Source organism: Dioscorea cayenensis, chromosome 12 (assembly GCF_009730915.1).
Source record: "Dioscorea cayenensis subsp. rotundata cultivar TDr96_F1 chromosome 12, TDr96_F1_v2_PseudoChromosome.rev07_lg8_w22 25.fasta, whole genome shotgun sequence".
NCBI classification, from domain to species: Eukaryota; Viridiplantae; Streptophyta; class Magnoliopsida; order Dioscoreales; family Dioscoreaceae; genus Dioscorea; species Dioscorea cayenensis.
This window is the reverse complement of record NC_052482.1, coordinates 9292419-9314730: the sequence shown is the minus strand read 5'-3', so window position 1 is coordinate 9314730 and position 22312 is coordinate 9292419. Positions and strand designations below refer to the sequence as shown.

Here is a 22312-nt window from a genome sequence, read left to right as displayed (position 1 = left end):
CCCCGATTGGATGGTTATTCAATCATTTTACAATGGGTTGAACTCGAGTACCAAGCAACTACTTGATGCCGCCGCGGGAGGGACAATGGGAAACAAGACCCCCGAGCAAGCCTGACAACTAATTAAGGAAATGGGATTGAATAGCTACCAATGGAATGCAAGAGAAAAGAAGAAGGTTGCCGGGCTCCATGAGATTGATGCGGTTACATCCTTAGCAGCCCAAGTCGAGGCACTAAGCAAGAAGTTGGATACTTTGACTTCATCGAAGGTAGCCGCAATGACAAGTTGTGATGGTTGTGGGGGTGCACACATACCATCCGATTGTCCTATCTCAATTACCACTTCAGCTCCAATTGAACAAGTTGATTTTGTGGGTAATTCGGGAAGAGTACAAGGGAACCCCTACAGCAATACTTATAACCAAGGGTGGAGAAGCCACCCAAATCTCTCATGGGGAAATTAAGGACAGCAAAAGACCGCTGCTCCACCTGGATTTCAGCAAACACCTTCGATTCCGGAAAGAGTTTCAGAATTGGAAAGGGTTTTGTCAAAGTTTATTCAATCAACCGACACAAGGTTCCAAAACATAGAGGCAACACTCCGTAATCACACCGCTTCTTTACATAATTTGGAGAATCAAGTTGGGCAAATAGCAAAATCATTAGCGGAGAGACCTATTGGAAGCTTGCCGAGTAACACCGAGACTAACCCAAGAGAGCAAGTGAAAGCGATCACCTTGAGAAGTGGTCGAGGGCTCCAAGAAAAGGTTGCTGCTGAGAATAATTCTAAAATTCTTCAAGCCAAAACCCCCACTGGGAAGACTGCTGAAAATCCACAAGAACAGCCAAGGGATAGGGTGCAAGACAAGGAAAAGGGGCCAGCTGTGCCTTCCTCTTCATTTTCTCCAAGAATTCCCTATCCGGCGCGTTTGAAGAAAAACCAAGTTGATGAGCAAAACAGGAAATTTCTAGATCTATTCAAACAACTACACATAAACATTCCGTTTGTAGAGGCGTTGTCTCAAATGCCTCGTTATGCAAAGTTCTTGAAGGACCTCTTAACCAACAAGAGGAAGATGGAGGAAAGTGTGGCTGTGGTATTACAAGGTAATTGTTCGGCAATGCTTCAGAAAAGCATGCCAAACAAAATGAAAGATCCGGGGTGTTTCATCATACCATGTACAATCGGAGGTTTGGGGGAAGAAAAAGCTTTGGCCGATTCGGGAGCTAGTATTAATGTTATGGCATACACATTATTTCAGAAATTGGGTTTGGGAGAGCCACGTCCGACCCGCATGACTTTGCAGCTGGCCGATCGTTCCATTCGTCATCCTAGAGGTATAATCGAAGATGTTTTAGTGAAGGTTGACAAGTATATTTTTCCTGCAGATTTTGTTGTGTTAGATGTTGATGAAGATGCGGAGGTGCCATTAATTCTGGGGAGACCGTTCCTACGCACCTCCAAGGCACTCATCGACATGGATGGAGGCGAGATGACGTTGCGTATTGGAGAGGAAAAGATCACATATCGCCTTGCCGAAGCAATGAAGCACTCTCTTGACTTTGATGATACTTGTTATTTTTATTGATGTCAATGATGAGATTTCTAATGAATACTTGCGAGGAATTGTTGCATCCCGATCCGTATGAGGAATGGCCGGACATGGAAGAGGCGCAATTAAAAAAATTTATACGGAACAAGTCCTCAAGGAGCAACCACAAGGAGAATTCATGGAACGGATTTTTAGCCGAGTCAAGAGGTCGAGACATCGTCGCCGGAAGCACTCCCACACAATAGGAGACAAGCACACACAGGGAGGGCGTGACATTTCCTCATTCGGTAACTTGGTTAAGAACTTTTCCTTGAATATGCAGAAATTCTGTCCATCATCTGTGCAGGTTGCTAAGAAGGAGGTTTTCCATCTTTATGAGCCACCATGAGGTAAGGATAGGTACGTCAAGCTTAGTGACGTTAAACAAGCGCTTCTTGGGAGGCAACCCAAGTTTTTAGTTAGTTTTTAGACTTGAAATTTAATTCCTGCAGTAATAATTTCATGAGTGTGTGCCTTGATCAATTTTTGTTGTTTGCTGGTGTTTTCATGAAATTTTTCGGTGATATGCATTATTTTTCATGTGTATGACATGGTTTAGGGTATTTCCAAAGTTAAATGTTGAAAAGTTGGTGTCAATTTGGAGTTTTAGGCCCTTAGTGGACTGTCTGCAGAAATTTTGCAGCCCACGCGGTCGTGTACAGTACCCACGCGGGGGAGTGGCAAATTCACACCCCCATGTGCCTATAAGAATGTGAAGGAGCACTATTCATCATCTTCCATTTTTAAAGAACCCTTTCATCTTCCACTTTTTCACTCCTATAAAACTCAAGTTTTGATCTCTAAAACCATTTGTTTTCAATTCCTTGGGGAATTAGAAGTGATTTGCCAGAGTTTGCACCGATTTTTCTTCTCCAATTTGTTCCGGTAAGCTCTCACTTTCTCCCACCCTTTCCATGTTCTTCAAGGTCATTTTCATGGAGTTTTCATGGTATTTGTGTGGTATTTTTCATAGGAAATCATGTTAGACACCTAATAAATGCTTGAGAATGATTTATGTGAGGCGTAGGAGCCCAACTCCGGCGAAATTGCCGGAGTCGGGCGCCCACGCTGGCGGCCTTCCCACGCGCCCGTGGGGCTGGCCAGCCCGCAGGGCCAAGCGGCCGCGTGGCTGGGCCACGCACCCGCGTGGCCCCCTTTGGCCGAGACGCGGCCCCAGCCACGCGCCCGCGTGGGCTGGGCGCGCGTGCGCACTGGCCGGCTGCGCTGCGCGCCAGCCCGACGCGCGCCGCGCCAGGCTGCCAAACACAGCCTGCGCACCCGCGTGGCTACCCCACACGGGCGCGTGGCCACCTGGCCGAGCCAGGCACGCGCGCACGCGGGAGCGTGGCCTGCCCACGCGCACGCGTGGGCTGGACAGAGGCCAAGTGGCCCTGTTTTCCCTCCGGCTCGCTGTCCTCGCGCGCAGTGCCCTGTTTACACTGTATACATGCCGAACTGTTGTTTTTGCACGTTTTCTTCACAGATATGGCACCGCGGACCAAGAGATTGGCTCAGAAATGTCCTCGCCATGACAGGGAGCCGGCTCCACCACTAGCAGTGGAATTCCCTGACCCCGTTCATCAACAACGGTTCGAGCGTCTCCAGAATCTCAAGGTTGGACAGTCACGATTTATTGACTGGGACGCACTAGAGGATATTGGTCTTGCTGACGAGGTCAGAGAGCTAGTTAGTGTGGGAGGTTGGGACCGATTGCTTGCTATTTAGGAGCCCGTCAGACGAGATACCACCTTGGAGGTTCTTGCCTCGTTTTCCTTCGATCGTGACGCAGTTGATACCAGTTTTGACACGGAGGATGCCATTTGTTTCCGAGCCTTTGGTCAGCCGCATGGGATGTCTTTGACCCAGTTCTCGATATATCTTGGGTTATACGATCAGGACTATACTGATACTATCGAGTACACACAGCTCCTCACCGATTACCCTCATGATCTCACTCCGGGCCAGGTTTTCCATGATTTATGCGGCGGCCGTCAGTATTCTCCAGGCCAGTCGAAGGCCTCTTGCCTCACTCGACCGGCGCACAGGTACATTCACGCAGTTCTCAGCCGGTCAGTGACAGGTCGGGGAGATGGTACTGGTTCACTTCGCAGGACAGATCTTTTGTACCTCCACTCCATGGTCCATGGAGTCCCTCTCCACCTAGGATATGTGGTCGCCGATTACTTTCGCCATCAGAGTGAGTACCTGCGGTTGGGAGCATTGTTCGCGGGACCCTACATCACTCGTCTTATGTTCAAGATGGGTCTGATCCGCTCAATCAGGGGCGAGGAGAGGGTCAGTAGCCCAGTACCATTGTGTTTGGTTACTCTCCATTTGATGGGCATTGTGAGACGTACAGGCTCAGGTGGATACGCACTAGTGGAGTTATCATCTAAGGATGACGAGGAGCCTGCTGAGGCCACAGAGGCACCATCTGCAGCCGAGCCCAGGATCACCGAGGCAGCACCAACAGCATCCACTGATCCAGAATCATCTACCTCTCGGGTACACGAGCGCCTGGCTCGACTCGAGGCTGCCGTTGCTACCATCTTGGAGAACCAGGTGCGGATTCTGGAGCGACTTGATCGTATTCAGCAGACTCTCGACGAGGAGGTCTCATCCGTTTCTGTACCAGCGTCCGCGCCAGCACCAGCACCAGCTCCAGATGCCGACGCTTGAGGCGTCACACTCATGAGACTTTTTATTTTTGCATTTTATGTTTTTATGTGTTTTATCTTTAGTTTGTGGACTTTTGTGCTCAGAAAGGTTTCACCTTCTGAGAGTTATCTTTATGCTTTCGTTTTGTTATTTGTTTGCATTCGTACATCTTTTCTATTTTGTTGAGCTTCACTGAACCCCTTGTCTACGTGCAGATGGCCTTGAGAGTGATGTTGATGGTGTTTTAGTCATAGACATGATCATGTGATATTGTCACATAGTCGTGTGAGCTTCACCAAACGATTAATGAGGAGTTCAGGGGAGTATTGTTTTAATTGCATTCCCACACACATTATGCTTCCATTGTTATTATTTTTATTGTGATTGCATGCGTACATTGAGGACAATGTACATCTTAAGTGTGGGGGAGGGTTCACCTTATACATGACTTTTACTTGTGTTTTCATGAGCATGCTCTTGTTGCCAATGAAGGTTCACCTTAGGGTTAAGAGTTTAATTCTTAGTTTTTGGAGGTTATAAACATGGATTTTATCATGCTCTAGTTTTCATCCAATCTTATTGAATATTTTTGTCCGATTGCTCTTTGTGCACTTTTCTCACTCATTAGACCTATGAATACTCTAGTTCATTATGTTGGGACTTTAGTGTGCTAGTTTTATGAATGAAAAAAAAAATAAAAAATCAGAAAAATTGAAAAAAAAATTTGGAAATTGTTTGTTGCTTGTACATAGGGGATGGAAAGAGCTACCACTCATGATGTATGTAGCTACTCTCATAAGTCGGATACTTGTTATGCCCTAATGAGAGAAAGAGCTATCTCATGGGATGTGTGAAAGCTACCACCCTTAGTAGAAAGAGCTACCACCTCGAAAGTGTGAAAGCCACTCGGGAGGCATCTTGGGAAAGGGCACCTTAGAGGATTGTGTGAAGCTACTACCTTTTCTTTTTGTTCATAAATAAGTCCCGTTTTAATAAAAACTTAGTAGTGGACATAGTGTTGACATGAGTTGAGTTTTTCACACACACACGCATTCGGATTTTATCACATTCATTTTTGATTGGATTGTTTGCTAGAGCATTGATTGTTTTTGTCTAGTGTTTTATTTTCTCCATAACTTTAGAATTTCATTCTTGTACCCTCTTGGTGAACCTAAGGCCAAGCACTTCTCTTTTCTTTCCATGAGTTTAATGTTTAATTTTGCTTGAGGGCAAGCAAAGGCTTAAGTGTGGGGGAGTTTGATAAGTGCTTGAGTGAACATGTTTTTATGCATGTTTTACATACATTGAGCATCATATTTTATACGGTTTATGTCTCATTTCATATATTGGGTGTTCTTTTATGCATATAGGTTGTGAAGGCATTGGGAATTCAAAAGGGAGCGAAGATAGGCTATCATGGCATAATATTGGGAGTTCTTGTACAAATCAAGTTGGAAGACACAAGAGGAGTTCGTGTATGAGGAGATGTGTGCCAACTTCCATAGTTTTGCAAGCCAATTTATTAATAGAAGGGCACAAAGGCAGCCATGTCTCCACATTCCTCCTCTTTGTAAAGATTTCAAGACCTTTCAAGACGCATTGATGAAGGAAAAGCCGTATAGCCTACCATATGATCGTGTGCCCGATCGTGTGCCCTTAAGAGGAGAATGTTTATCATCGCGTGGAAATTCCTGCAGCCCACGCGGACGCGTGGAAAATCCACATGGGCGCGTGGGGGCACGTGACAGACACGATGTGAGGCTATAAATACATCTTTTGGCCGATTCTAAAGGGACTTTTTGCGGAGCTTTGAGCATAGACATTGAGAGAGAGGCGGCTAGGGTTTAAGGAGAAGGTCTTCGCCGATTGAGAGGGAGTTCTTCACCAACTTTGATAGGTTCCTTCGACGTCATAGCATTTTGGGGAGCCATTGGCGACCTAGCTTCGGAGAGGAAACCTTCAAGACGTAGAACTACCAATCAAGGCCAATCCGCACGAATTCGAGGGGGTTTTCTCTATGGGTTTTATTACTTTTTATTGTATCCATTATTGTTTTGTAACTAGGCCCATGGAGGGCTAAACCCTAGTGGGTATTTGGGCATGTGAACCGTAAGATTTATATTTTGGATTGATTCTCTTAATGCTTTTAGTTAATCCGAGTTATCTTGAGTTTTAATCTTGTGATTTAATTGCTTGCTAGTGTTGTTAATCCTTGTGGTTGATTTACATTGCATGATTTAATAGTTTGATGTGAGAGGTCTCCATTAGAGTTAGATCTCCAAGATTAAAGAGGGTTGAGAGGGTGAGCCTTGAGATGGAGGAGTGTCCCCTTTCCCCTTCGATTGAGTGTTTCCTATCTCCGTATTCCATATTTGGTGTAAGGCGTGAGATTGCTCGATTTCTCCGCCGGAACCTTGTAGGGGGTTAGGATCCTTCACCGGGAATTAGGGTTGGATCTACATTTAGGAATCGGTTTCACTCTTAGGTTTCCTTATAGCATATTGCGGTCATATAGGGTGTGAAGTGTTGAGATTGGTCAATTTCTCCACCGGGACCTTGTAGGGGACTAGTGCCTTTTGCTTGGAGACAAGGATTGGTTATTGTTGGATTACCTCGACTCATTAGACTCGATTCTAGAGCATTTAGTGAATCTTGAGCTTCAAGGAAGATCTTAGGGGGATCATTGCCCAAATACCTCATCCTTAGTGATTGAGACTCTTCTACTTTATTTCTTGCATACTTGTTTGCTTTGCTTGCAATTAGTTCACTTCATCATATTCATTGATTCCGACTAGATAATTGAGAAGTGGTTATTACTAATACTTCCGTTCCCTATGGATTCGACTACCCGACTCACCGGGTAATTATTACTTCGACACCCGTGCACTTGCGGTTTATACGCATATTCGGACGTGTCAGTTGCCTCCCAAGAAGCGCTTGTTTAACGTCACTAAGCTTGACATACCTTGTCTTACCTCACGGGGGTTCATAGATGAAGGTTGTCCTCTTACCCATATCTTCAAAGCATGATGTGCAGATTCTCTTGAGGATAGAGGGTGAATTATCGGGCTTCGAATCTCCTAGCGATGGTTCATCCATCTCCTTCGGTTTATGAATGTCTCCAATAGGCTTGGAGTGTTTCCGGTGGCGTCTCCTGGCCCTCTTCATTTTTCAGAGCACCTTCTTCAAGATTCCCGAGGTAGATGGTACTTTTTTCATCGAACCAAGCATCATTACTTCTTCATGATCCTCCTCTTGGTCGAACAAACCCTCGTATTGGTCTAGATTGAACATTTCCTGCATGTATTCAACAACAATCTCATCAGTAGTGTCTAGAAAGTATAAAGTATCATCAAAATCAAGAGAATGCCGCATGGCTTCAGCAAGGCGGTATGTGAGCTTGTCATCTCCAACCCTCAAAGTTAGCTCTCTGCCGTCCATGTCAATCAATGCCTTGGAAGTTTGCAAAAACGGTCTCCCAAGTATCAAAGGTACATCTGCATCCTCATCAACGTCTAGCACTACAAAGTCAACCGAAAAAATGTACTTGTCCACCTTGACAAGCACGTCTTCAATGATGCCTCTCCGATATCGCACTGTTCGGTCCGCTAGTTACAAAGTCATCCGAGTAGGCCTAGGCTCGTCCAAGCCTAGATTTTGAAAGAAGGTGTATGTCATAACGTTGATATTGGCCCCTTAGTCCGCCAATGCCATTTCTTCACCTAGATTGCCAATATTACACGGAATGAAGAAGCTTCCTGGGTCTTTCTTCTTGTTCAGCATGTTCTTTTGCAATACCGCCGAGCATGAAGCATCTAAAATCACTGAAGCACTTTCCTCCAACTTCTTCTTGTTAGTTAACAAAAGGAATATTGATGTGGAGTTGCTTGAACAAACTCAGGAATTTCTTGTACTGTTCATCCCCTTGGTTATTCTTCAATCTAGAGGGATAAAGGATTCTTGGCTTGAAAGGTGGGGGTACCACCTCTTTCTCTTTGCTTGTTCCCTCTTCTACCTCTATAACCTCAGGTGCGTGTTCTTTTGGCTTCTCACTCAGAAGCCTACATTCAACATCACGACCACTTCTCAAAGTGATCGCCTTTATGTGCTCTCTATGGTTGGTCTCTGTATTGCTCGGCAAGCTTCCATGTGGCCTTTGAGAGAGAGACTTCGCAATTTGCCGAACCTGATTTTCAAGGTTATGTAAAGAGACGGTATGGTTGCAACGTGTGGCCTCGACTAATTCAAATGATGTATTTGCAGATTGCACAAATCTAGTCAAGTTCTTCTCTAAGTCACTCATTCGAGTTTCCAAACCTAAGACTTTGTTTTCCACCTGAGGGGCTTATTGTTGTTGAAAACCCGGTGGCCCTATAGTCTTTTGTGGACCTTGATTACTCCATGAGAAATTGGGATGATTCTTCCAACCCGGATTGTAGATATTTCTATATGGGTTTCCTTGAGGTCTCATGCTATTACTATAAAATCAACATTCTCCATCGAAGAAACATCACCAATAGATCTCAGGCGATCAAAGGGAGCATGTCCTCCACCACACCCAGTGCAATTAGTCACGACCGCCACTCTATTTGAAGTTAGAAGATCTAACTTCTTACTCAAATTTTTCACTTGAGATGCCAATGAAGTTACCGCATCTATTTCATAGAGACCGGCCATTTTTTTCTTCTCCCTAGCATTCCATTGGTAGCTGTTTAACCCCATTTCTTCAATTAACCAACGGGCCTCATCGGGGGTCTTACTACCTAAGGTACCTCCTGCTATCGCATCCAAGAGTTGCCTTGTACTCGGGTTCAAACCATTGTAAAAGGTCTGAACAATCATCCACTCTGGGAATCCGTGTTGCGGGCACTTTCTCAGGAGCTCCTTGAACCTTTCCCATGTCTCGAATAGAGACTCCAATTCCAATTGAACAAAGGATGAGATCTCATTCCTAAGCTTTGCTGATTTTCTGGGAGGGAAATAACAGGACAGAAAAGCTTCGACCATCTCCTCCCACGTGGTAATTGATGCTCTAGGTAATGAGTGTAGCCACTGCTTCGCTCTCCCCTTTAAGGAAAATGGGAAGGCTCGCAACTTGATTGCATCATCCGTCACTCGGTTTATCTTCACCATATCACACACCTCAAGAAAACTCTCTATATAACTGTTTGGATCTTCATCAGCCAAACCATTGCATTTTGCGGATTGCTGCAACATGTAGATGAATGCAGGCTTTAGTTCAAAATTCTGAGCTATAATTGGGGGACGCACAATACTCGACTGTGTCCCCAACACTGAAGGTCTGGCATAATCGAATAATGTTCGCTGTTGCTCATTCTATTTTGCCATGTTTTCAGATTCTTCCACTTCCAAATCAGCTAAATTAGACTGTTCTTGCACAGGCTCTTTCCCTTTTCTTCTAAGTGTACGTTCAAGCTCAGGATCCCTTTCAACCAATATTAAGGGATTCCCTCAGGTTATAACTTGGAGCTGCACTCAAAAAGAAAGAAAAAGAAGTCAGAACGATGATAGAATAGGAAGATATGAAATAGAATGTATAGTGAAATAGCTAAAAGAACAAAGTGCAAAGTATCTCTAAACGCCTACTCCCCGGCAACTGTGCCAAAAACTTGACAAGGTCCCCTTGCGTATATCCCGCAAGTGCACGGGTTTGTCGAAGTAATAATACCGGATGAGCGGGTATCGAATCCACAGGGAGTAGGGATTAAAAACACTTAATACGCTTCTTAACTATGTGAAAAATCAGTAGTGATAAGTGTGACAATGATTCAATTCTTAAAAGTAAAAACAACAAGTAAGAGATAACGGGTAAAGAAGGAGGTAAGGCAATCGATAAAGATGGGGTACTCAGATAATGCTCCACCTAGGACAATTGTTTCAAGTGCAAGAACCCTCTATTATGCTTCCTAATCAAAGCAATGGTGAGTCGTGGAAATCCTTAAATACATAATCCCAAATCTACGGTCAACTATGCCTAACTCTATACATATCCCGGATGAAAGATTGGATAACCTCTCAACCTCGCACTCTAATAGAGTTGCAATGAGCTCTAGGGATTCCAAGTGATAAATCTCTTCCTAATTATAGACCTAACCCTTTGGTCCTAGTGAAAGGTCCCTAACCACGATTAAGACATAGATACTAAGATCACCTCAACGCTTCACTCCGTTGCATGCGCAACTAAGCCCCAGCGGAGGTTCGTCCCTTAGATCATTCACTCTATTATGGCCGCAAAGAACTCGAGGAACGGAGGTAGAATTTATCACGTCTAAGGGGAAAGGGGACGCTCCTGTACCTCTCAACTCACCCTCTCAACTCTCTCCAACCTAGCTTTGTCTGACACTCGTGGTGTGTCACTCACTCACAAGGTTACCAACAAGAACTCTCAACCCTAGTGTCACTCTAGGGCAAATATTCATACAATCAAGCATTCAATGTTGGAACTCACAACAAAACATCAATTAATTGAAAGCATAATAGATAGATTCAATGAAACAAATACATCCTAGGGTTCACAAATACCCAAGTACCCACTAGGGGTTTAACTCTCCATGGAGCTAAGTACAATCAAAGAAATAGAATGTAAAAGCAATGAATCCATAGAGAAACCCCCTCGATAGTCGTGTTGATGGTCTTGTGGAAAGCCCTCTACTCGTCGTCCAAGGATTCCCTTGTCCTGTATAGCATAAACCTCAATGGAAGCTCCCCTACCAACCTTCTTCCTAAGGAATGAAGATGTCGGAGCCATAGAACCTCTCCAAAACCCTACCCAATACCCCTCGAAACCCTCTCTCAAGTTGGGGAAAAGATGGAGAAAAGAATAATCAAATCGGGGCAGAAATCGGCTTTAAATTGGGCTGGAATCGGGCATCCAGACAGTCCTGTGGATTCTTCACATGCCCCTGTGGAATTTCCAAATGCCTGTGTAGATTCTCTGTTCTGCAGTTTTCTCAGCCGGCTGTGAACAGTGCTTCTACATTACTTTGCTACAATGCTCTACTCCAGTATCCAGCCTAAAATACTTCCCGAATCCATACTTTCATCGAGGTAACGCAAACGGGCACACGTTCACGTTGTGGATCATTTTGCTTATTCAATGACGAATAAGTTGATGGAGATCTTGTTCTATGTGCATAAGTCGGAATGCTTGAGTGTGACTGCCCTTGTGCCCCTCCAAATGGTTGTGCTAACTCAAATACTAGGAGGTTGGCACACACTCTAGCATCTAACACCTGACCTATGTCTTCGAGTTTGAACCTTGGCAAGATTTCCTCCAAACTCGGTGCATTATGATCCACATTGGCTTCTTTCCTTCATAATTAGTTTCACAACCCTACCTGCATAAAACTAACATAAAAACACACATATTAGTGTAAAAACCCGAGAAAAGTAATGCTCAACATAAGAAAAGAATGCTTCATATTCATATCGCACAAGCACTTATCATTATGCCCTAATGAGAGAAAGAGCTATCTCGTGGGATGAGTGAAAGCTACCACCCTGGTAGAAAAAGCTACTGATAAGTGCTTGTCTGATAAGAATTCAAGAGGAAGAAGCCAATGTAGGGCATTGCGTTTTTCAGGTTTTAGCACTAATATGTGTACATTTATGTTACTTTCATGAGTATAGGGCTGTGAAGCCGAATGTTAAAGGAAGAAGCCAATGTAGATCGTGAATGCACCATTTGGAGGAAACCTTACGAAGGATCAAATGCAATGACATAAGTCGGGCTCAAGATACGAGAATGTGTGCCAACCGCCGTATATTCATGTTAGCACAATGATTTGGAGGGGTACAAAGGAAGTCACATTTGAGTATCCCAGCTTGTGAATTAATAGTAAAATCTTCACTGATGAAGCCATTATTGAAGAAGCAAAGCGACCTGATAAGTGCTTGTGTGATATGAATACGAAGCATTCTTTCCTTATGTTGAGCATTACTTTTCTAGGGTTTTTAAATTAATATGTGTGTTTTTATGTTACTTTTATGCAGGTAGGGTTGTGAAACCAATTATGAAGGAAAGAAGCCAATGTGGATCACGATGCACTGATTGTGGAGGAAATCTTGCTAAGGTTCAAACACGAAGATATAAGTCAGGTGCAAGATGCTAGAGTGTGTGCCAACCTCCCTGTATTTGAGTTTGCACAACCATTTGGAGGGGCACAAGGGCAGTCACACTGAAGCATTCCGACTTATGCACATAGAACAAGATCTTCATCAACTTATCCGTCATTAAAGAAGCAAAGCGATCCACGGGCGTGTGGAAATTACCGTTCAAAGCCGGCCGAAAATGACAGTTTCAGAGAATCCACATGGGCATGTGGAAATTACCCACGCCCGTGTGGAAATTCCACAGGGGCATGTGAAAATCGACAGGACTGTCTGGATGCCCGATTCCAGCCCTATTTAAAGCCAATTTCAGTCCTGATTTCAGCATTCGTTTCTCCATCTTTTCCCCAACTTAAGAGAGGGCTTCGGCTAGGGTTTTAAGGGGTATTGGCTAGGGCTTTGGGGAGGTTCTACAGCTCTGACATCGCGTGTCATTTGGAAGAAGGTTATTGGGAGAGCTTTCGTCGGCATCGATCCGGCGAGGTGTATCCTAAGCCAGACAAAGGATCCCTTGTGATGAGTAGAGAACTCTCCACAAGACCATCAACACGACCATCTAGGTGGTTTCTTTATGGATTCATTGCTTTTACATTCTATTTCTTTGATTGTACTTAGCTCCATGCAGAGCTAAACCCCTAGTAGGTACTTGGGTATTTATGAACCATAGGATGTATTCGTTTCATTGAATCTCTTTATTATGCTTTCAATTAATTGATGTTTATTGTGAGTTCCAACCTTGAATGCTTGATTGTATGAACATTTCCCCTAAAGTGACACTAGGGGTGAGAGTTCTTGTTGGTAACCTTGTGAGTGAGTGAGACACCACGAGCGTTAGACAAAGCTAGGTTGGAGATGGTTGAGAGGGTGAGTCGAGAGGTATAGGATCGTCCCCTTTCCCCTCTGATGTGATAGATTCTACATCCGTTCCTCGAGTTCTTTGCGCCCATAATAGAGTGAATGATCTAAGGGATGAACCTCCGCTGGGGCTTAGTTGCGCGTACAACAGAGTGAAGTGTTGAGGTGATCTTAGTATCTAGGGCTTAATCGTGGTTAGGGACCTTCCACCTGGACCAAAGGGTTAGGTCTATAATTAGGAAGAGATTTATCACTTGGAATCCCTAGAGCTCATTGCAACTCTATGCGAGTGCGAGGTGTTGAGATTATTCGATTTCTCCTCCGGGACATGTATAGAGTTAGGCATAGTTGACCTTAGATTTGGGACTATGTATTTAATGATTTCCACAACTCACTATTGCATTGATTAGAAAGCATTATAGATGGTTCTTGCAATTGAAGCGATTATCCTAGGCGGAGCATTATCCGAGTACCCAATCTTTATCGATTGCCTTACCTCCTTTTTTACTTTTGCTCTCTTACTTGTTGCTTTTATTGTTGAGAATTGAATCATTGTCACACTTATCACTATTGATCTTCCACATAGCTAAGAATCGAATTAAGTGTTTTTAACCCCTACTCCCTGTGGATTCGATACTCGCTCACCCGGGATTATTACTTCGACAAACTCATGCACTTGCGGGATATACATAAGGGGATCTTGTCATGACCTATGACATAAATGTGTGCTCGTTTACATTATCTCGATGAAAACATGGATTTGGGAGTGTTTCAGGCCAGTACTATAGCATGGCACTGTAGCAATCTATTGGAACAGGTAGTGTTCACAGCCGGCCGAAAAAGAGAATTCCAGAGAATCCACCTGGCGTTTGGAAATTATCCACGCCCATGTGGAAATTCCATAGGGCAATGTGGATGCCCGATTCTAGCCCTATTTAACGCCGATTTTAGCCCCGATTTCAACATTCTTTTCTCCATCTTTTCCGCAACTTAAGAGAGGGCGGAGGCTAGGGTTTGGAGAGGTATTGGCTAAGGATTGGGAGAGGTTCTACGGCTCCAACATCAAGCTCCATTTGGAATAAGGTTAGTTGGAGAGCTTTCGTCGGCACCTAGCTTGGGAGATGTATCCTAGGCTGGACAAAGGGACCATTGGACGAGTAGAGGCTTCTCCACAAGACCATCGTCATGACTACCAAGGGGGTTTTCTATGGATTACATGTTTTTACATTCGATTTCATTGATTGTAACTAGCATCATGGAGAGTTAAAACCCTTAGTGGGTACTTGGATTTGTGAACCCTAGGATGTATTTGTTTTATTAAACCTTGTTATTATGGTTTCATTAATTGATGTTTTATTGAATTCCAATCTTGAATGCTTTATTGATTTAATGATCCCTTAGAGTGACACTAGGATTGAGAGTTCACCTTGGTAACTCTTGCGAGTGAGTGACACACCACGATAGTTAGACAAAGCTAGATTGGAGAGGGTTGAGAGGGTGAGTCGAGAGATAGCGGAGCGTCCCCTTTCCCCTCTGGTGTGGTTCATCCTACCTCCATTTCTTCAAGTTCTTTGCAGTCATAGTAGAGTGAATGGGCTAAGGGATGACCTTCTTCTAGGCTTACTTGTAGAGGCAACAGAGTGAAGTGTTTAGGGCTTAATTATGACTCGGGATCTTTCACCTGGACCAAAGGGTTAGGTCTACATCTAGGAAGAGGATTTATCATTTGGAATCCCTAGAACTCATTGCGATTCTATACGAGTGTGAGGTTGAGAGATTGTTCAATTTCTCCTCCAGGACATGTATAGAGTTAGGCATGGTTGACCTTAGATTTGGGATCATGTATTGAAGGACCTCCATGACTCATTAATGCATTAGTTAAAAAGCATATTAGAGGGTTTTTGTACTTTAAATGATTTTTCTAGGCGGAATAATATCCGGGTACCCCATTTATATCGATTGTCTTATCTCCTCTTTACTTGTGCCTTCTCTCTTGTCTCTTTTACTTTTGTTTACATTACATCTTGTTACACAACTATTATTCACTTTTCGCTTAGTTAATTACAACACTCTCGAGCCTCTCAAAGTGATCATGGGCTCGAGAAGGAGAAAGGATCTACAATGTTGGTAGCTCCTGCACTATAGGGGGTGCATTAATCTCCAAATGTCCTGGCTGTGGCTCCTGTGCAGGCTGAGATCCCTCTGCTGCATCCGTCTCAACCTTGAATATCTCTGGTGAGGGCATGATCATCACGTATACTCCATCTCTATATCTACGGATCATATTCATGAGTCTGATCGTCTCTAGACCGAATGGAGATGGTACTATCATCTTCTCAGCCCCTCTGATGGCGTCTAACAGACCCATCCCAATGGTGAGCTGAGTGATGTACGGGCCTGAGGAGAGCACTATAACCCTAGCATGCCCCTGATGACCCAGGTACTCCATTGTGATGTGTCCCAGGTGGATCGGCTCGCTCTGTACCATCGAGTAAAGATATAACAACTCCTAATAAATTTAAACTCCTGTACTATCTCCACGGCCATTCACTAATTGGCTGAGCATGGCGTGGATGTATTTGTAAACTAGCCGGGATATGCACGTCACCTTGAAGATCCCAGGCTTGTACTATCGCTGGCCACACAACAAGTGATAAGCTCGTAGAGGAATCAAGCTGCTAGGGCAATCTGTCGAAGCTGCCCATACTATTCTATGTTAGTGAATGCCTCATCGTAGGGTCCCAATCAGACTGAAAACTGAGTCACGCCCATGCTGTGATACTATCCAAAGGCTTGAAACTAAATAGCATCAATGCTGTCAATACTGTCCGAACTCAAAAAATGGAAGTACCTCCAACGTCAACAAACGAATAGTCAGCTCTCTGATAGAAAGTAGATGTCGCCAAGTCCACACAGATAGTAAATTGTTGACCTCATCAGCCATCTCATCAACCATCGGTTCGTTATTGCTTTCCAGTAAGTGTATGGGATCACCAAGTAATACCCTGTGAATGACATAGGGGTCATATTCCATTGGGTTAAGGAGCTCCTATTACTCCTCCATCACCTATTATCTAACATTACAACTTAAGCTTGGTTTACTACTCTAACAAGTGCAATATTATAAACAACTCGTAAGAATAAAAATTATAAGAAACACAGGAGATCACAAAAGCAATGATGAGAAAAAGGGGCCTAGGGATGAGGATCCCCTTGAGGGGTCATCATGATACATGGATGCACAGTAATAGCAAGGCAGGGGGAATTTATACCGAAGGATCTCAAGATTAGTCCAATCCCAATTTCTCGGCAATTGAACCATAATCCCATATGAATGTCAATAAGGATCTCTCCCTAATCACATTCCTATAATCGCATTAAGTATATGGAAATCCTGCAATAAGGACAAACTTACCCTAAGTCTATCCTTAATATTAGGAGGAGCTACTGACATCCAATTTCTCGCCATGTCGATCTAAGAATACCCCTCTTAGCTCATTAATGATCTAATACATGTGAGTAGGTAACATCTACATGTACAACAAAACAAAGAACTAAGGATCTCTGCATTTAATAGTTCTAGACATGAAGAACAATGGGCTAAATATAAATCAACCGAATACATTTCAAATAAGAGTATAGCATCCAAAATACATGATGAACCACCAACCCCCCCTCCCCCCACCAAGGTTCACCTACATCCGGTGTTCTTGGGGATCTAGTGTTTCATCATATAAACATGTATAGTAAGATCAAGAAAAACACGAAACAAGTGCATAAGTTGCACTCCCTACTCCAAATGATGATGAAGAAGAGCAATGGCAGTAGAATGACTCTTCCTATACCCAAATGAGTACCGAATGCTCTTTCTCCCTTGATGGTGAAGCTCTCCCATTGAAGTTGAAGCCCTTGATCCTCTCCAAGCATCAAGCAAAGCTATACAAAGATGTCTTTGTTCTTACCCTTCTCTCCAAGTGTTGGCTGCCAAAAGATCCTCTAAGAAGTTCACCCAATATCCTCTTAAACTCCCCAAGTCTTTCCCCCGTATAGAGGCCGTATATCCTCCAAAAAGAGACCAAAAATTCCATAAAAAACATGCCATATCGGGTCAATGAAGGGTTCAATGAAGGGGTCTATGAGGGGGTCAATTGTGGCCTTATTGAGGCCGTATGAACCAAGCAAAACCCATTCTTCTCTTGCTACAGTGTTCATCCCTGGATCAATCCGGGGCAGCATTGAGGCCGTATGGCTTGGATCAATTCCTGATTCGAAAATCATCCAGGTGCCATAGTGGTTGCTATAGTAATCTTGCTACAGTGGCACTGCTACAGTATTCCAGCTACACTTATTAGATCGCAAACTCTATATGCTTCGTAAATGACTCATAGGGATGGTTGTGGGACACTTTCTTGGTTCTGGGGGCCATATCTGCAAGAATTGAATAGAAATTGATCAAATAAGCTCCAAAACCTGATTCTGCAAAAATCCACGCGGTCGTGTGGAAATTGCACATGCTTGTGTGGATCTTAGTGGAGTGCAAGCCGCACTGGCAAGTCACACAAATCACACAAATACATGATAAATTCATTCTAAAACAGTTCTAACAGAAATCACCCAACATGTACACATGAAATTGATGCAAAACCACCAAAATAATTGAAAGAAATAAAGATTGGGTGAAGAAAAGAGGAAGAAAAGCTTACTCACAAAATAAGAACAAAAATCTTGAAAAATGTTCGGAAAACATCTCAAAAAATCTACAAATAGACGACGGACTATCAAGAAGGAGAAAAGAGGCATTCATTGTGTGGTTGGGGGTGATAAAATGAAGAGCCGTGAGTAGGTTTTACAGAAAAGCAACTCCTCTTGGCATTCTGTGCATCCACACGGGCATTTGGAAATTACCCACGCCCGTGTGACTCCCACAAGGTTACCCACAAGGTCAAGCACACACCCCTGTGTGCTCTCAGAATAGCCCCTGAGTGGCTCTGAACGCATCCACATGGGTATGTGGAAATTACCCATGGTCGTGTACCTGACCCACAGGGCACCCACACGCCCTTGTGGCTTCTCTATCCTCCCATAAATTGACTAAGTGTTCCACACGCCCCTATGGAAATTCAATACGGGCGTGTGAATGCTCACAGGGGTACTCATAGCGGCAATCACACATCCTTGTATGCTTTAGGGATGGAGGAGAAGTCTCTGCAGAGTGCCCACGCTATGGTGTCATTCACAGGGTCATCCATAGGGGCATACACACACCCCTGTGTCTTCTCGGAATGGAGTCTGAGAACTCTGCAGAGATCCAGACACCCCTTGTGGGAATTCCACATGGGTGTGTAATTGTTACAATCTCGCTCATAGGGGCAGACGCACGCCCCTGTGTCTTCTCGGAATGGAGAAGTTGAGCACTAAATAGAAGCACACGCTAGTGTGGAAATTCCACACGGCCATGTGTCTTCTCTGTATGACTTAGAAAAAATTACAAACTCTGTAGAAAAAATTTCTTCACACTTATACACACAGAGCCTGCGTATACTATGAAAAACTGACCAGAGAATTATGGGAAACATGTTTAAACAACCTAAAAACTTCACCAATCACAATTAAGCACACTAAAGCAGCAACAACCCACGAGAAAAGCACAGCAATAGCAATCAACAATCAAGATACCAACACGAAAGCTCTTATTCATGCAAGTACTAAACTACACCCTAGAAAAATAGTAAATGCTTTGGTTGCCTTCCAAGAAGCGCTTGTTTAACGACGTACCTGACCTTACCTCACGGGGCTCATATATAAAGGTTGCCCTCTTACCTACAACTTGAAAACATGATAACACATAATTATTTAAAGGTAGAGGGAGAGTTGTTGAGCTTGTTACCACACAAGGGTTCGTCATCCTTACTCTGTGCTTACACATTCCCATTAGCCTTGCGGCACTTCTTGTAATATCTCCTTACTCGCTTCATCTTTTGGAACATCCCTTTATGATCCCCGGGGTATGTTGCAACTTATCCTTTAGACCAAGTGTCGATTCTTCTTCATTCTTCACCTCTCGATCTACAACCCCTCAAAGGGGTCCGGATACATCATTTCCTGCACATATTCATCAATTAGCTCATCAGTGGTGTCAAGAAAATACAGAGTATCATCAAAGTCAAGAGAATGCAGCATGGCTTCGGCGAGGCGGTATGTCAACTTGTCATCACCAACTCTAAGTGTTAACTTCCCACCATCCAAATCAATGAAAGTCTTACAAGTGCGAAAGAATAGCCTCCCAAGTATCAATGGAACTTCAGCATCTTCATCAACATCCAACACCACAAAGTTCACAGGAAATATGTACTTATCAATTTTCACATGTACGTCTTCAATGATGCCCCTCGGATGTCTAACTGTTCAGTCGGACAGGTGGAGTGTCATCCGAGTGGACCTAAGCTCTCCCAAGCCTAGCTTCTGAAAGAAAGTATAAGGCATGACGTTGGTGCTAGCTCTAGAATAAGCCAATACCTTTTCTTCATGCAAATTTCCAATGTTGCTTAAGTGTGGGGGAGTTTGATAAGTGCTTGTGTGATATGAATGCGAAGCATTCATTCCTTATATTGAGCATTACTTTTCGCGGGTTTTTACGCTAATATGTGTGCTTTTATGTTACTTTTATGCAGGTAGGGTTGTGAGGCCGAGTATGAAGGAAAGAAGCCAATGTGGATCATAATGCACCGATTTTGGAGGAATTCTTGCTAAGGTTCAAACGTGAAGACATAGGTCAGGTGTGAGATGCTAGAGTGTGTGCCAACCTCCTCGTATTCAAGTAGGCACATCCATTGGAAGGGGCACAAGGGCAGTCACACTCGAGCATTCTGACTTATGCACATAGAACAAGAGCTCCACCAACTTGTATATCATTGAAGAAGCAAGTGATCCACGACGTGAACGTGTGCCCGTTTACGTTACCCCGATGAAAGTATGCATTTGGGAAGATATTCAAGCCCGGCTATAGCAGCACTGTTCAAAGGTGCCGAGAAAATAGGAATTCAGAGAATCCACACGGGTGTGTGGAAATCATCCACGCCCGTGTGGAAATTATATAGGGGCGTGTGAAACATCCACGCCCGTGTGGTCGCCCGATTCTAGCCCTATTTAAAGACGATTTTGCCGCGAGTTTAGTATTCTTTACCCCATCTTTTCCCCAACTTGAGAGAGGGCTTCGGCTAAGGTTTCGAGGGGTATTAGCTAGGGTTTTGGAGAGGTTCTATGGCTCCGACATCGTGCGTCATTTGGAAGAAGGTTATTGGGAGAGCTTTTGTCAGCATCGATCCGGCGAGGTGTATCCTAGGCCTGACAAAGGATCCCTTCGACGAGTAGAGGACTCTTCACAAGACGATCAACATAACCATCGAGGGGGTTTCTTTTCGGATTCATTGGTTTTACATTCCATTTCTTTGATTGTACCTAGCTCCATGGAGAGCTAAACCCCTAGTGGGTACTTGGATATTTGTGAACCATAGGATGTATTTATTTCATTGAATTTTTTATTATGCTTTCAATTAATTGATGTTTATTGTGAGTTCCAACCTTGAAAGTTTGATTGTATGAACATTTCCCCTAGAGTGACACTAGGGTTGAGAGTTCTTGTTGGCAACCTTGTGAGTGAGTGACACACCACGAGCGTTAGACAAAGTTAGGTTGGAGAGGATTGAGTGGGTGAGTCGAGAGGTACAGGAGTGTCCCATTTCCCCTCTGGTGTGATAGATTCTACCTCCATTCCTCGAGTTCTTTGCGGCCATAATAGAGTGAATGATCTAAGGGATGAACCTCCGCTGGGGCTTAGTTGCGCGTGCAACGGAGTGAAGTGTTGAGGTGATCTTAGTATCTAGGGATTAATCGTGGTTAGGGACCTTCCACCTGGACCAAAGGGTTAGGTCTACAATTAGGAAGAGATTTATCACTTGGAATCCCTAGAGTTCATTGCAACTCTATGCGAGTGCGAGGTGTTGAGATTGTTCGATTTCTCCTCCGGGACATGTATAGAGTTAGGCATAGTTGACCTTAGATTTGGGACTATGCATTTAAGGATTTCCACGACTCACTATTGCATTGATTAGGAAGCATAATAGAGGGTTGTTACACTTGAAGCGATTATCCTAGATGGAGTATTATCCGAGTATCCCATCTTTATCGATTGCCTTCCCTCCTACTTTACTTTTGCTCTCTGACTTGTTGCTTCTATTGTTAAGAATTGAATCATTGTCACACTTATCACTATTGATCTTCCACATAGCTAAGAATCGAATTAAGTGTTTTTAACCCCTACTCCCTGTGGATTCGATACCCGCTCACCAGGGATTATTGCTTCGACAAACCCGTGCGCTTGCGGGATATACCCAAGAGGACCTTGTCAAGTTTTCGGCGCCGTTGCCGGGGAGTAGGCATTTAGAGATACTTTGCACTTTGTTTTCTTAGCTATTTCACCATACATTCTATTTCATATCGTCTTATTCTATCATCGTTCTAATTTCTTTTTCTTTCTTTTTGTGTGCAGCTACAGGTTATGACCCAAGGGAATCCCTCAATATTGATTGAAGGAGATCCTGAGCTTGAACGTACACTTCGAAGAAAAAGGAAGGAACCTGTGCAAGAACAGTTAATTCAACTGAGTTGGAAGTAGAAGAATCTGAAAATATAGTAGCACAGAATGAGCAACAACGAACATTATCCGATTATGGCAGATCTTCAGTGTTGGGGACACAATCAAGTATTGTGCGTCCCCCGATTACAGCTTAGAACTTCGAGCTGAAGCCGGCATTCATCCATATGTTGCAGCAATCCGCATAATTCAATGGTTTGGCCCATGAGGACCCAAACAGTCACATAGAGAGCTTTCTTGAGGTGTGTGAAATGCTGAAGATAAATGGGGTGACGGATGATGCCATCAAATTGAGAGCCTTCCCATTTTCCCTAAATGGGAGAGCGAAGCAGTGGCTACACTCGTTACCTAGAGCGTCAATTACCACATGGGACGAAATGGTAGAAGCTTTTCTAGCCCGTTATTTTCCTCCCAGAAAATCAGCA

At 43.8% G+C, this 22312-nt stretch overlaps 1 non-coding gene across 1 annotated transcript; it reads left to right on the top strand.

Annotated features, from left to right (window-relative positions):
* Nucleotides 1-9101: 9101 nt before the first annotated feature.
* LOC120274204 lies at nt 9102-9208 on the top strand. The gene has a single exon (XR_005540738.1). It is a non-coding gene; the product is annotated as a small nucleolar RNA R71 (small nucleolar RNA).
* The last annotated feature ends 13104 nt before the right edge of the window (nt 9209-22312 follow it).